General features: G+C 37.2%; 2 protein-coding genes across 3 annotated transcripts in view; one reads left to right on the top strand and one right to left on the bottom strand.

The window, feature by feature from the left end:
• LOC127957762 (creatine kinase M-type) overlaps positions 1-15,949 on the top strand; it is a 175,001-nt gene that overhangs the window by 112,348 nt on the left and 46,704 nt on the right. The window lies entirely within an intron of this gene.
• The window catches only part of LOC127957759 (heterogeneous nuclear ribonucleoprotein L), a 34,130-nt gene that overhangs the window by 11,489 nt on the left and 6,692 nt on the right, over positions 1-15,949 (bottom strand). The window lies entirely within an intron of this gene.

Genomic DNA, 15,949 nt, shown 5'->3' on the forward strand with positions numbered 1-15,949 from the left:
GGTATTTCCTCCTTTTCAATCAACACTAAATCAGCCATCATATTTTGAGTTTAAGTTGACTTAAGGGAGCTGTTTGGGTGATTCTCACGAAATCGTAGTTTCAAAGATTTCATATATGACATTTAAAAAAATGTTTGTATCAACAAATTTTCCTTTTAAGCATTAAGAGCCGGGTCTGAAGTGTCAGTGACCATAAATTTAAAAAAGTTTTACTGACAATTTAACAACTTTTTGAACATATTTTCCAAAACATGTCCTTAAAAATCTCATTACCGTAACACTCTGAAAAGTCCAGTGATGTGCGGAAAAATAATAAATTTTCACATTTTTAAAAATGGTTTATTAACAGTCATGCACAGTTACTTGAAACTCTGGAATAAAATATATTTTTATAATAACATTTTTATGTGATTTTCAATTATTTCTCTCATTACCGCAACACCTTCTGCATTTTGCAGCCAATTTTTTTTTTTCAGTAAAAACTGAAATATTTTCAAAATGATGTTGCAAACCTGAAAGAACAATGTATAGATTCTGCACATACATTTAAAAGCAGACTACTATTTTTCAATTTCTTAAATAAATCTTAAAAGAACACATGTTGCGGTAATGATACATAGGTTACGAAAATGAGGTTCATGATTTCGGTAATGTTAATAGGCATATTAAGTATGTGGTATAGTCAAACAAATAATAATGTAGAAAATAAATTAGATAATATTGGCATAAATTATTCTGCAGTGCTTCATAACTAGATAACATAGGGTATAGACACCAGGGGCCATTTTCACAAAATATTTTAAGTGAAACTAAATGTTGCTCCTAACTCCACATCTTTAGGACTCTTCGACTCTTCTTCGAGTACTTCATAAAGTGTTTTTATGTAAAAATCAGCTCTTAAATCTGTGAAAAGTTAGTGGTAGTCAAGAGGACACCTAAATCTCAAAGTTTCCACAGCAATCCATCTTGGATTTCTTTTACCTTTGTACTAAATCTTACTGTCATATCAGCCATAACAATTCTAGTCTGTTATTTAAAAGGCTGCTTATACATATAACAATTATTTATAAGATGCAGACATGTAGAAGCTGACAATTAGATGAACATATGCTTGTTTAATTAGTGACACTCTAGTTCAAACTTTATTTGAATATTGCAACATTTTAATTTTGAAATCTTTATTTGAATGTGGCAACATGATATCTCATTCTACAATATTTCTATTATAAAATAACTGACAGCGACCCATCCCTTATCAGCCAATCACTGTGGGTGTAGTTAGTAATCATGCTGACATCATCCATACCAAAAAGGTCATCCTCACTCTTTTTCTTAGCTTAAGATTTCTCCCCATTCCTTCCAAAATTCTGTCACAGCTGCTTTATGAATAGGTTTTATGAGAAGCAGTTTAAAGGGCACCCTGTGGTTTTCCACAAAAATAAATACTTAATAGTGTAATGTTAGAAAACAAAGACTAATATTAGTTTTGTAATTTTAGTTTTATTATACACTAAATTCACACACATATATCTTGATTTACAAACTGCGTGCGGTCTGTGAACTTCACTGCATTTGTGTGTGAATTTTGAGACTCCCCTGACTTAGCTTGACACACAAATGCTTTTTTTTAAAAACAGGGAATGATCAGCAACCAATCAGATATCTACCTTCTTTTAGCCAATCACAAGAACGCACTCCACGTGGGGGATTGTTTACTTATCAGCCAATCACATGAACGCGTTCACACAGCGCGATATGCCTATGAAATTGTATGAAAATACAGATGTTTAGATTCAATTCAGGTTTATTTTTTATTATTTTTTACAAAACATAAATTTAAAAATTTCTCAATACATATAGCTCAGTGACTGCAGAAAAAAGTTAAACATGGATTCATAAATTTGCAATAGCTAATTATTACATTTTATTGAAATATTTTAATGAAAGTAAAAAAATTTTTTTACACCTTTTTGAATATTTAAATATATCTAATATTCTTTTGGATGCAATATAGAAGTCACTTTAATTATAATATTCGGTCCCTACATGAAGAGAGAGTCAGTAGTCCACTGCGAGAGAAAAGTGACTCTCCGGCTGTGAAAAGTGGGTCTCCAGCTGCATGAGGAAAGTGAGTCGTTCGCTGAGGAAAGTGAGTTGCTCGCTGCGTGGCTCGTGAGGAAAGCGAATCGTTCGCTGAGGAAAGAGAGTCGTCCGATCAACTTCGCTGCATGAGGAAAGTGAATTGTTCACTGAGGAAAGCGAGTCGCTCCCTGCGTGAGGAAAGTGAATCGTTCGCTGAGGGAAGTGAGTCGCACGCTGCGTGAGGAAAGTGAATCGTTCGCTGAGGAAAGTGAGTCGCACGCTGCGTGAGGAAAGTAGGCATTCTCAATGTCAATGATACTTCCTTGGTAGGACTGATCCTTCCAAGTCACTTCCTTCAGAGGCTAGGTGAGACTCCTCTTTAGCATACGGAGAACACGTAAATGGAACAGGCCCATTTGATTAACGCTGTGAATGGTATCATTAAATTACTTTGGACAACTTAACTAGTTATTTATAAAAGAAATGCCGTTGACGCAACCAATTGTTAAATGACAGGTCCGGTTCAGTTAACCATTTGTATTTGTATAATTTACAATATCAATACGGTAGTAATTTGTACTGGCATTTAAACATCAAACTTTACTTATATTTACTAGTTATAACAAATGTTTGGTAACGTAAATAAAAACCGTTAACGCTCTGACTATGTTAACGTTCGACTTTTTAATTTTTGAACTAAAGTTAGATAGCAAAGCTGCGCGCATAGGATTGTGGGTGATTTGAGAGCGCGAAGAGCGCGAAGGATACACATATGCATCCTTTCCTGTGTATGGGATATTCTTCGAACGAAGGACTCAGTCCTTGGTTGAAATTCCAAGGATCCTCGACATTGGAACAGTCCTTCAACGGATGTCGATGACGTAGCATCCTCTAAATACTGGCTTCCGAGGATCCTTCCTCGACATTGAGAAACACCTAGTGAGTCATTCGCTGCGTGACTCGTGAGGAAAGTGAATCGTTCGATGAGGAAAGGGAGTCGTTCGCTGCGAGAGGAAAGTGACTCTCCAGCTGCGGAAAGTGAGTCTCCTGATGCGCAAAATGGGTCGCCGGCTGCGCAAAGTGAGTCGCCGGCTGCGTGAGGTAAGTGAGTCGTTCGCTAAGGAAAGTGAGTTGTTCGCTGAGGAACGCGAGTCGTTTGCTGATTGGCTTATAAGTAAACAATCCCCCACGTGGGGTGCATTCTTGTGATTGGCTAAAACAAGGGAGATATCTGATTGGTTGCAGATCATTCCCTGTTTAAAGGGGGGGTGAAATGCTCGTTTTCACTCAATATCCTGTTAATCTTGAGTACCTATAGAGTAGTACTGCATCCTTCATAACTCCAAAAAGTATTTAGTTTTATTATATTCATAAGAGAAAGATAGTCTGTACCGATTTTTCCCGGAAAAACACGACCGACTGGAGGCGTGGCGTGTGGGCGGAGCTAAAGAATCACGAGTGCCAGTAAGCTTTTGAATTGAGAGCATTTGGAAGCTGTGACACCGTGAGGACAGAACCAACCAAAACAAACCATGGCTAACAGTCAGATTCAGCCATTTATTTATGATCCAGAATCAGATCGCGAGGCTGAAATTGAACGAGAGCAGCAGCAGAAACGACTCGCTCGAACGAGCGGGGCTCGAACCCGGATCTCCAGCATGGGAGGGGACACACTAACAAGGAGGCAGAGATATTTTACTCACCGCCTGTGGTTCCAACACACAATCCTGACCCTTTTTCGTTGGGATTGCATCATCCTTAAGAAATAAACGATACGCAAATCCGTCGTCAAACTGGGCCTTGTTTGTAAAACAAGCATTTTCGAAATGCAGGGAACAAACACAAACACTTGCATAACTCCGTTGATGCTCTGTAAAAATAAACCCCGTCCACTGGTCCCTTAATGCTGTTTTTTCTTTGGTAATCTGTGCAGGGTTGTCTTGCCCTGGCAACCAAAAACACACTCCTTTTGTGACATCTCGCGACGCTCTCGCTCTGATGACTGTGCTCAGCCTCTCATTGCTCTGCTATACAGGAGCGCACGCTCTTCCGGGAGAAGTGCCCTCAGGACCCATATAAGGAAATTCCGCTCCATCTAACGCCACACAGAGCCATACTCGAAAAAAAACTTTCCGAAACTTGTGACAAACCGGAAGGAGTATTTTTGGAACAGAAATACTCCTTCAAACGTACAACTTAATTTTTGAAAATTTGTCCATGTTTAGCATGGGAATCCAACTCTTTAACAGTGTAAAAAACTCAGTATGCATGAAATAGCATTTCACCCCCCTTTAAAAAAGGCATTTGTGTGTCGAGCCAAGTCAGGGGAGTCTCAAAATTCACACACAAATGCAGTGAAGTTCACAGACCACAAGCAGTTTGTAAATCATTTCTGAATCTTGTCCTGTGAATTTGTGAATCTTGAGTGCATTTGTAAATGTTGTTTGCATTTCTGAATTGTGTGTGTATTTCTGAATTTTGTGTGCATTTCTGAATTTTGTATGCATTTGTGAATCTTCTGTGCTTTTAAAATTGTGTGTGTGTGCATTTCTGAATTTTTTGCGCATTTGTGTATCCTGTGTGTGTATTTATGAATCCTATGTGTGCATATGTGAATGTAGTGTGTGCATTTATATTTATTGAGACTCTTTTGGCTCCATACTAATCAACATCAGATTCATAGTTAAGATACGAAGATGAGACTCGTCTAAGCTAAGATAAGAGTTTCACACTTACGTTAAACAAATCAGTTCTCGTTTCTTTCGAGTTCTCTAGAGAACTTTACTCCATTTTCCATTTAATTAAATTAGTAAAAGTTTGTAACATACAGTATGAACGGTTTACATTATAGTCTGAGCTGACTGAGCAGAACAATGAATGAGCATTCAGTACAGCACCTAGCCGAGACACAGGAAACGTTTCCAGATGTATTAGATTCTGTGAATTATACATATCTTCTTATAGCTAGTAACGTTACTTCTCATATTCTTCACAATCGCATACTTATTTCTCATAACTAACGTTAAACAGACGAACTAGCGTTGGCTACAAGCTAGCTTTATAGAGCGGGGTCAAGTTGGTTTTGTTTTCGATATTCGTGACACATTCAGCGGTAAACTCCAATAGCTCCAAAACGAATTGCCCTAAAAAAATCTAAGCAGTGTGACCGCCAAAAGGGCAAAGCTGATCATGTTTCACATCCTTCTTTTTCTATATTTTCCCTCGATATAATAAGCACGGCCCCGTGCAAGCCGTGGCAATGTGCAAAAAGCCGGGAGAGAACGCTCTCAGCAGAGCCTTCAGTTAGGGACCGTGGGGAAAGTGCAAACTTTCTTCGTTTTTTGCTATAGCTCAGTAGGTGTTTTTGTAATAGCTTTTTAGATAAAGGGCATATAGACATGAAACCAGTGTCAATCAATAGTGGGGGACAGTGTACATTTTTAACAACCTTTCTTTTTAACACTACTGGTAGAAAAGGGAATTGCATGTCCAAAATTAACCTTCTTTTTGTAATAACTTTCTACAGCAGGGACACAGAGACATGAAACCAGTGTCAATGAATAGAGGGCGACAGTTGTCATTTTTCACAACCTTTCATTTAACCCCTACTGGTAGAAAAGGGAATTGCATGTCCAAAATTGACATTCTTTTTGTAATAACTTTCTACAGCAGGGAGACATAGACACGAAACCAGTGTCAATCAATAGAGGGGGAGAGTGGACATTTTTCACAACCTTTCGTTTTACCCCAAGTGGCTTATAGGGAATTGCATGTCCAAAATTATCCTTATTTTTGTAATAACTTTCTACAGCAGGGAGACAGAGACATGAAACGAGTGTCAATCAATAGTGGCGGACAGTGGACATTTTTCACATCCTTTAATTTTACCCCAAGTGGCTGATAAAGGAATTGCATGTCCAAATTTAACCACCTGTTTGTAATAACTTTCTACAGCAGGGACACAGAGACATGAAACCAGTGTCAATGAATAGAGGGCAACAGTTGTCATTTTTCACAACCTTTCATTTTACCCCTACTGGTAAAAAAGGTAATTGCATGTCCAAAATTAACCTTCGTTTTGTAATAACTTTCTACAGCAAAGAGACAGATACATGAAACCAGTGTCAATCAATAGTGGGAGACAGTGGACATTTTTCACAACCTTTCTTTATACCCCTTACTGGTAAAAAAAGGGAATTGCATATCCAAAATGAACCTTCATTTTGTAATAACTTTCTACAGCAGGGAGACAGAGACATGAAACCAGTGTCAATCAATAGAGGGAGAGAGTGGACATTTTTCACAACCTTTCATTTTACCCCAAGTGGCTGATTAGGGAACTGCATGTCCAAAATTATCATTCTTTTTGTAATAACTTTCTACAGCAGGGAGACAGAGACATGAAACCACTGTCAGTCAATAGAAGGGCAGAGTTGACATTTTTAACAACCTTTCTTTTTACCCCTACTGGTAAAAAAGGGAACTGCATGTCCAAAATAAACCTTCTTTTTGTAATAACTTTCTACAGCAGTGAGACAGACACATGAAACCAGTGTCAATCAGTAGAGGGAGAGAGTGGACATTTTTCACAACCCTGAATTTTACCCCTACTGGTAGAAAAGGGAATTGCATATCCAAAATTAACCTTCTTTTTGTAATAACTTTCTACAGCAGGGAGACAGAGACATGAAACCACTGTCAATCAACAGAAGGGGACAGTGGACATTTTTCACAACCTTTCTTTTTACCCATACTGGTAAAAAAGGGAATTGCATGTCCAAAATAAACCTTCTTTTTGTAATAACTTTCTACAGCAGTGAGACAGACACATGAAACCAGTGTCAATCAGTAGAGGGAGAGAGTGGACATTTTTCACAATCCTGAATTTTACCCCTACTGGTAGAAAAGGGAATTGCATGTCCAAAATTAACCTTCTTTTTGTAATAACTTTCTACAGCAGGGAGACAGAGACATGAAACCACTGTCAATCAATAGAAGGGGACAGTGGACATTTTTCACAACCTTTCTTTTTACCCCTACTGGTAGAAAAGGGAATTGCATGTCCAAAATTGACATTCTTTTTGTAATAACTTTCTACAGCAGGGAGACATAGACACGAAACCAGTGTCAATCAATAGAGGGGGAGAGTGGACATTTTTCACAACCTTTCGTTTTACCCCAAGTGGCTTATTAGGGAATTGCATGTCCAAAATGATCCTTATTTTTGTAATAACTTTCTACAGCAGGGAGACAGAGACATGAAACGAGTGTCAATCAATAGTGGCGGACAGTGGACATTTTTCACATCCTTTAATTTTACCCCAAGTGGCTGATAAAGGAATTGCATGTCCAAATTTAACCACCTTTTTGTAATAACTTTCTACAGCAGGGACACAGAGACATGAAACCAGTGTCAATGAATAGAGGGCGACAGTTGTCATTTTTCACAACCTTTTATTTTACCCCTACTGGTAAAAAAGGTAATTGCATGTCCAAAATTAACCTTCGTTTTGTAATAACTTTCTACAGCAAAGAGACAGATACATGAAACCAGTATCAATCAATAGTGGGAGACAGTGGACATTTTTCACAACCTTTCTTTTTACCCCTACTGGTAAAAAAAGGGAATTGCATGTCCAAAATGAACCTTCTTTTTGTAATAACTTTCTACAGCAGGGAGACAGAGACATGAAACCACTGTCAATCCATAGAGGGGGACAGTGGACATTTTTCACAACCTTTCATTTTACCCCAAGTGGCTGATTAGGGAACTGCATGTCCAAAATTATCATTCTTTTTGTAATAACTTTCTACAGCAGGGAGACAGAGACATGAAACCATTGTCAATCAATAGAGGGAGAGAGTGGACATTTTTCACAACCTTTCATTTTACCCCAAGTGGCTGATTAGGGAACTGCATGTCCAAAATTATCATTCTTTTTGTAATAACTTTCTACAGCAGGGAGACAGAGACATGAAACCATTGTCAATCAATAGAGGGAGAGAGTGGACATTTTTCACAACCTTTCATTTTACCCCAAGTGGCTGATTAGGGAACTGCATGTCCAAAATTATCATTCTTTTTCTAATAACTTTCTACAGCAGGGAGACAGAGACATAAAACCACTGTCAATCAATAGGGGGGGAGAGTTGACATTTTCACAACCTTTCTTTTTACCCCTACTGGTAAAAAAAGGGAATTGCATGTCCAAAATAAACCTTCTTTTTGTAATAACTTTCTACAGCAGTGAGACAGACACATGAAACCAGTGTCAATCAGTAGAGGGAGAGAGTGGACATTTTTCACAACCCTGAATTTTACCCCTACTGGTAGAAAAGGGAATTGCATGTCCAAAATTAACCTTCTTTTTGTAATAACTTTCTACAGCAGGGAGACAGAGACATGAAACCAGTGTCAATCAATAGAGGGAGAGAGTGGACATTTTTCACAACCTTTCATTTTACCCCAAGTGGCTGATTAGGGAACTGCATGTCCAAAATTATCATTCTTTTTGTAATAACTTTCTACAGCAGGGAGACAGAGACATAAAACCACTGTCAATCAATAGAGGGGGAGAGTTGACATTTTTCACAACCTTTATTTTTACCCCTACTGGTAGAAAAGGGAATTGCATGTCCAAAATTGACATTCTTTTTGTAATAACTTTCTACAGCAGGGAGACATAGACACAAAACCAGTGTCAATCAATAGAGGGGGAGAGTGGACATTTTTCACAACCTTTCGTTTTACCCCAAGTGGCTTATTAGGGAATTGCATGTCCAAAATTATCCTTATTTTTGTAATAACTTTCTACAGCAGGGAGACAGAGACATGAAACGAGTGTCAATCAATAGTGGCGGACAGTGGACATTTTTCACATCCTTTAATTTTACCCCAAGTGGCTGATAAAGGAATTGCATGTCCAAATTTAACCACCTTTTTGTAATAACTTTCTACAGCAGGGAGACAGAGACATGAAACCACTGTCAATCAATAGAAGGGGACAGTGGACATTTTTCACAACCTTTCGTTTTACCCCTACTGATAAAAAAGGGAATTGCATGTCCAAAATAAACCTTTTTGTAATAACTTTCTACAGCAGTGAGACAGACACATGAAACCAGTGTCAATCAGTAGAGGGAGAGAGTGGACATTTTTCACAACCTTTCGTTTTACCCCAAGTGGCTTATTAGGGAATTGCATGTCCAATATTAACCTTCTTTTTGTAATAACTTTCTACAGCAGGGAAACAGAGACATGAAACCACTGTCAATCAATAGAAGGGGACAGTGGGCATTTTTCACAACCTTTCTTTTTACCCCTACTGGTAGAAAAGGGAATTGCATGTCCAAAATTAACCTTCTTTTTGTAATAACTTTCTACAGCAGGGAGACAGAGACATGAAACCACTGTCAATCAACAGAAGGGGACAGTGGACATTTTTCACAACCTTTCTTTTTACCCATACTGGTAAAAAAGGGAATTGCATGTCCAAAATAAACCTTCTTTTTGTAATCACTTTCTACAGCAGTGAGACAGACACATGAAACCAGTGTCAATCAGTAGAGGGAGAGAGTGGACATTTTTCACAATCCTGAATTTTACCCCTACTGGTAGAAAAGGGAATTGCATGTCCAAAATTAACCTTCTTTTTGTAATAACTTTCTACAGCAGGGAGACAGAGACATGAAACCACTGTCAATCAATAGAAGGGGACAGTGGACATTTTTCACAACCTTTCTTTTTACCCCTACTGGTAGAAAAGGGAATTGCATGTCCAAAATTGACATTCTTTTTGTAATAACTTTCTACAGCAGGGAGACATAGACACGAAACCAGTGTCAATCAATAGAGGGGGAGAGTGGACATTTTTCACAACCTTTCGTTTTACCCCAAGTGGCTTATTAGGGAATTGCATGTCCAAAATGATCCTTATTTTTGTAATAACTTTCTACAGCAGGGAGACAGAGACATGAAACGAGTGTCAATCAATAGTGGCGGACAGTGGACATTTTTCACATCCTTTAATTTTACCCCAAGTGGCTGATAAGGGAATTGCATGTCCAAAATTAACTTTCTTTTTGTAATAACTTTCTACAGCAGGGAGACAGAGACATGAAACCAGTGTCAATCAGTAGAGAGAGAGAGTGGACATGTTTCACAACCTTTCTTTTTACCTCTACTGGTAAAAAAGGGAATTGCATGTCCAAAATGAACCTTCTTTTTGTAATAACTTTCTACAGCAGGGAGACAAAGACATGAAACCAGTGTCAATCAATAGAGGGGGACAGTGGAGATTTTTCACAACCTTTTTTTTACCCCTACTGGCAAAAAAAGGAATTGCATGTCCAAAATTAACATGCTTTTTGTAATAATTTTCTACAGCAGGGAGACAGAGATATGAAACCAGTGTCAATCAATAGAGGGAGAGAGTGGACATTTTTCACAACCTTTCATTTTACCCCAAGTGGCTGATTAGGGAACTGCATGTCCAAAATTATCCTTCTTTTTTTAATAACTTTCTACAGCAGGGAGACAGAGACATGAAACCACTGTCAATCAATAGAGGGGGAGAGTGGACATTTTTCACAACCTTTCTTTTTACCCCTACTGGTAAAAAAGGGAATTGCATGTCCAAAATAAACCTCCTTTTTGTAATAACTTTCTACAGCAGGGAGACAGAGACATGAAACCAGTGTCAATCAATAGAGGGAGAGAGTGGACATTTTTCACAACCTTTCATTTTATTAGAGAATTAGAGAATTAGAGAATTGCATGTTCAAAATAAAAATAAAAATAAAAATTATTTGCTTGTGTTCATGTGAAGAAAGAAAGTCATAAACATCTGGGATGACAGAGGTCAGTAAATGGTGATTTTCATTTATGGGTGAACTATCCCTTTGAAGGTCAGGGCGTGATAGAAACGGAGCTGTGGAGAAAAAAAAAGGTTCTGGGTCCAAGTGCAGGGAATAAATTACTTTTTAATAAATGAGAACAAAAAGGCCAACAAGACAAAACAAAACAGAAACAAATCACGGAGACAAGAGCAGACGCAGCCAAGATGCAAAAACACGAGTATCCAGGAACACTTACAAATCACAATTTGCATTACACAATTAATACAGCCTGTGAGTGGATGAAACAGCTGTGCGGAATGAAGGTAATGAGTCCGGGAGCAACTAAACAATAATGAGGTAACAAGGTGGGTGGGATCAGAAAAAGAGAGGAGAGAGCAGATGGCACCAAACAAACACAACACTCACAGAAGACAGTGACAGAAAGACATAAGACTGTGACAGAAGAGCAAGATGTGATGGAGAGGCTAGAAATATATTCGAAACAGAATACAAGAATGTGTTCAATTAATGAGTAGAGTCATAGAATTAATACAAACAATGTTAACGTTTTTAAAGTCCACTTTATTTGTGTTGTCTATTCAGCGTCACTGTCTAAAAGGACAATTGATCTTTTCGATTTTTATTTTGGGCATTTATAGTTTTTTCCTAGCAAATATTGATAAATTGTTATTTGTGACTAATTAGATTCATGAGAAAAAAGTCCCACAAAAATATTAATAGTATTTAAATTTTCATCACAGATTTTATTTGCACTATTTTGTGCATTCAGTTTATCATAGCTAATGGCTCTATCAAAACAACAAATAATGAATAAACTTTTTTTGCGGGGGAAACGCAACTTTTGCTGCCTCAAGTAAAATTACTCAAGTATTTTACACATAATAAATGGCTAATATTCTATAAATATGCATACTTATAAGCAACTAGTTAATAGACTCTGAAATATAGTGTTACTAATTATTTTAATTAATTACATGTATTTAATTTGCATGAGTGAATAGTTACTTTATTTTATTGTGGTTTGGTTACTACATATTACTAATAAAGTGTTTTACTTGAAACATGGTGATGGTAATTCTTAAGATCTTAAACTTTTAAAGAACCTTATATTTTGTAGTTTCACACTGAAGCTAGGTTGTAGAAAAAGGTGCACATAGGAGAAGATTCAGAAGGTATTTATTCCACATGATATAGGAAAAGGGTATCCACAGATAGCAGTCATGAGGTCTAAAACATTACCCAACAAAGTCAAACTAAAAGGACAAGAACGTAACGTAGACAGAACAAATGAAATAATTAGCAACACCACAGGTGAACTTATGTAATCAAAATGTAAGACAAAATATAGGTCAAATGACAAAGTATGAAAGACAGACGTCCAAACTAACAAAATTGTGATAAGTAGAGTTAAGAGTTCATTATGCTTTATGCTTATAAAAACATTAAGGATAGACATAAACCATACACTGTTGACACAATGACAGGAGTAATGTGTAAATATACAAAGTATATGCCAGGTGCATGTGGATGGGATAAACTCCACAAATTCCAAGTATTTGTTATTATTATACTTCACCATCATGTTGCTTTACTTCACTTCACTACATATAGCACAATCCTTGTCAACAATGTATGGTTTTATGTCTATGCAATTACAAATAAAGGTTCCTGAAAAGAAATGTTATGAGACAACATTAAAATACATCTTTCTGATTTAGTGGATAGAACATGCTATCCACTTATAAAGAACACTATTTATATGTACCTATTTTATATTTTATTTTATATCTATTTAATGTACAGTACAGACCAAAAGTTTGGACACACCTTTTCATTCAAAGAGTTGTCTTTATTTTCATGATAATTGAAGATTCACATTGAAGGCATCAAAACTATGAATTAACAAATGTGGAATTATATATGGAATTATATACATAACAAAATATTGTGAAAAAACTGAAAATATGTCATATTCTAGGTTCTTCAAAGTAGCCACCTTTTGCTTTGATTACTGCTTTGCACACTCTTGGCATTCTCTTGATGACCTTCAAGAGGTAGTCACCTGAAATGGTCTTCCAACAGTCTTGAAGGAGTTCCCCGAGAGATGCTTAGCACTTGTTGGCATTTTGCCTTCTGTCTGCGGTCCAGCTCACCCCTAAACCATCTCGATTGGGTTCAGGTCCGGTGACTGTGGAGGCCAGGTCATCTGGCGCAGCACCCCATCACTCTCCTTCTTGCTCAAATAGCCCTTGATGCCTTCAGTGTGACTCTACAATTTTCATAGTCATGAAAATAAAGAAAACTCTTCTAATGAGAAGGTGTGTCCAAACTTTTGGTCTGTACTGTAAGTATATATGCATACATTTATTTGATGTATTAACAATGTAGAGATTAAAAATAACATTACTACTTAACCAGTAGTACATGTATAAGTATACATAACTATAAGTAAGTTTTATAGTTCTCCATGACCTAATGTACAGAGAAATGTGTATTTATAAAAGTTGTAAAAGTAAACAAAACATTGTTTTTGTCTTTACATATCACCTAATTGAACTATTTTGATTTGCTGTGCACTATTTGTATAAACACTTTTAACGTATTAACAGTTAAGATACTATTTTATCATAAATTAAATATTGCAATTGATTTCGAATCACTATATTACTGTATTGTCTTATTACAATTATTTACAAAATTTTATTTCCTCAAGTACTGGGTATAGAATATATGACAAGAAATAGCTTATTATTGATATTATTTTGATCATGATATGACAATCTTTGTATTCTTGTCATTAATGGCCATTTCAGTTTGATGAAAAGATGCATTCATACGGACATAATTGCAAAGTTCATGGATCATACTGAAGCAAAATTACAGTGATTTATTTTATTTTTTTTAGCACTCCCTTTTTGGCAGAACTGTGGTGTTTTTTGGTGTATGTTTAAAAGCCTGGATTTTACATTCCGCACATTTAGGTCAACTTGCAATCCCGCATCGCCTTTTAATTAACTAGTATCTTCCTGATGCTTAAAATTCTACATTGTTTTAATAATTATTTTCTCATGACAGATTAATGAATGAACGGTCTATAAGAACCTAAAAAAAAGTATTTGTCTGAGATCAAAGATGTATTTGGCACCTGACTGTCTGTGCACATTTTTTTATGAATTATGATCTTCCTGCTAGTAAATCTATCCATCTACCTCTCTTACTGTAACCATACGCTCATCTATACAGTGGTGGAAAAAATTATTAGAACACTATAATTGTCAGAAGCTTTAAATTGTTTAAAGACAGTAATCTACAGTATGTCTTTATCTGTAGCTGTCAGTAGAAAATTTCAGCGTACAATCCAATCACCAAACACATGGCAGTTGCTTCAATGCATTTAGGGGTGTGGTCCTGGTCAAGACAATCTCCTGAACTCCAAACTGAATGTCAGAATGGGAAAGAAAGGTGATTTAAGCAATTTTGAGCGTGGCATGGTTGTTGGTGTCAGACGGGCCAGTCTGAGTATTTCACAATCTGCTCAGTTACTGGGATTTTCACGTTCAACCATTTCTAGGGTTTACAAAGAATGGTGTGAAAAGGGAAAAACATCCAGTATGCGGCTGTCCTGTGGGCGAAAATGCCTTGTTGATGCTAGAGGTCAGAGGAGAATGGGCCGACTGATTCAAGCTGATAGAAGAGCAACTTTGACTGAAATAACCACTCGTTACAACCGAGGTATGCAGCAAAGCATTTGTGAAGCCACAACACACACAACCTTGAGGCGGATGGGCTACAACAGCAGAAGACCCCACCGGGTACCATTCATCTCCACTACAAATAGAAAAAAATAGGCTACAATTTGCACGAGCTCACCAAAATTGGACGGTTGAAGACTGGAAAAATGTTGCCTGGTCTGATGAGTCTCGATTTCTGTTGAGACATTCAGATGGTAGAGTCAGAATTTGGCGTAAACAGAATGAGAACATGGATCCATCATGCCTTGTTACCACTGTGCAGGCTGGTGGTGTTGGTGTAATGGTGTGGGGGATGTTTTCTTGGCACACTTTAGGCCCCTTAGTGCCAATTGGGCATCGTTTAAATGCCACTGCCTACCTGAGCATTGTTTCTGACCATGTCCATCCCTTTATTACCACCATGTGCCCATCCTCTGATGGCTACTTCCAGCAGGATAATGCACCATATCACAAAGCTTGAATCATTTCAAATTGGTTTCTTGAACATGACAATGAGTTCACTGTACTAAAATGGCCCCAGAGTCACCAGATCTCAACCCAATAGAGCATCTTTGGTATGTGGTGGAACGGGAGCTTCGTGCCCTGGATGTGCATCCCACAAATCTCTATCAACTGTAAGATGCTATCCTATCAATATGGGCCAACATTTATAAAGAATGCTTTCAGCACCTTATTGAATCAATGCCACATAGAATTAAAGCAGTTCTGAAGATGGAAGGGGGTCAAACACAGTATTAGTATGGTGTTCCTAATAATCCTTTAGGTTAGTGTCTGTCTGTCTGTCTATCTGTTTGTCGATACACTGGTCGGTCTGTCTGTCTGTCTGACCAAATGGTTAAAATAAAACTTTGATTTGTGATTGTGCCGATAATTAGTATGCAGTTAATACAGAAATGACTTTACATCAAATATTAAGTAGTATTTTGTATAAGGTCAATACAGATCAAAAGGTTTTATTATTTTTACTGTTTGTTCAATTGTCTATATTTCAATTTGATGATTTTAAGCTGAAATTACTATTAATATCTTAATAATGGAGTAATAAAAGAATGAATTACAGTTTATTTTTAACTTAAAATGTTGTCACGCTGCCTGGTCTCTGTTTCCCTGAGTCTCCACTAGTGGTCTCACTTCCCCATAGGCACCTCACCGCAGGCACTACAATTCCCACAAAGCCTTGTCCCTTGATCACAGTAATTGCACTCCTGTCAATTGCACTCAGGTGTCTTCACTTGATAGTCATTACCCTGCCTATA

Source organism: Carassius gibelio, chromosome B5, assembly GCF_023724105.1.
Source record: "Carassius gibelio isolate Cgi1373 ecotype wild population from Czech Republic chromosome B5, carGib1.2-hapl.c, whole genome shotgun sequence".
Lineage (NCBI taxonomy): Eukaryota > Metazoa > Chordata > Actinopteri > Cypriniformes > Cyprinidae > Carassius > Carassius gibelio.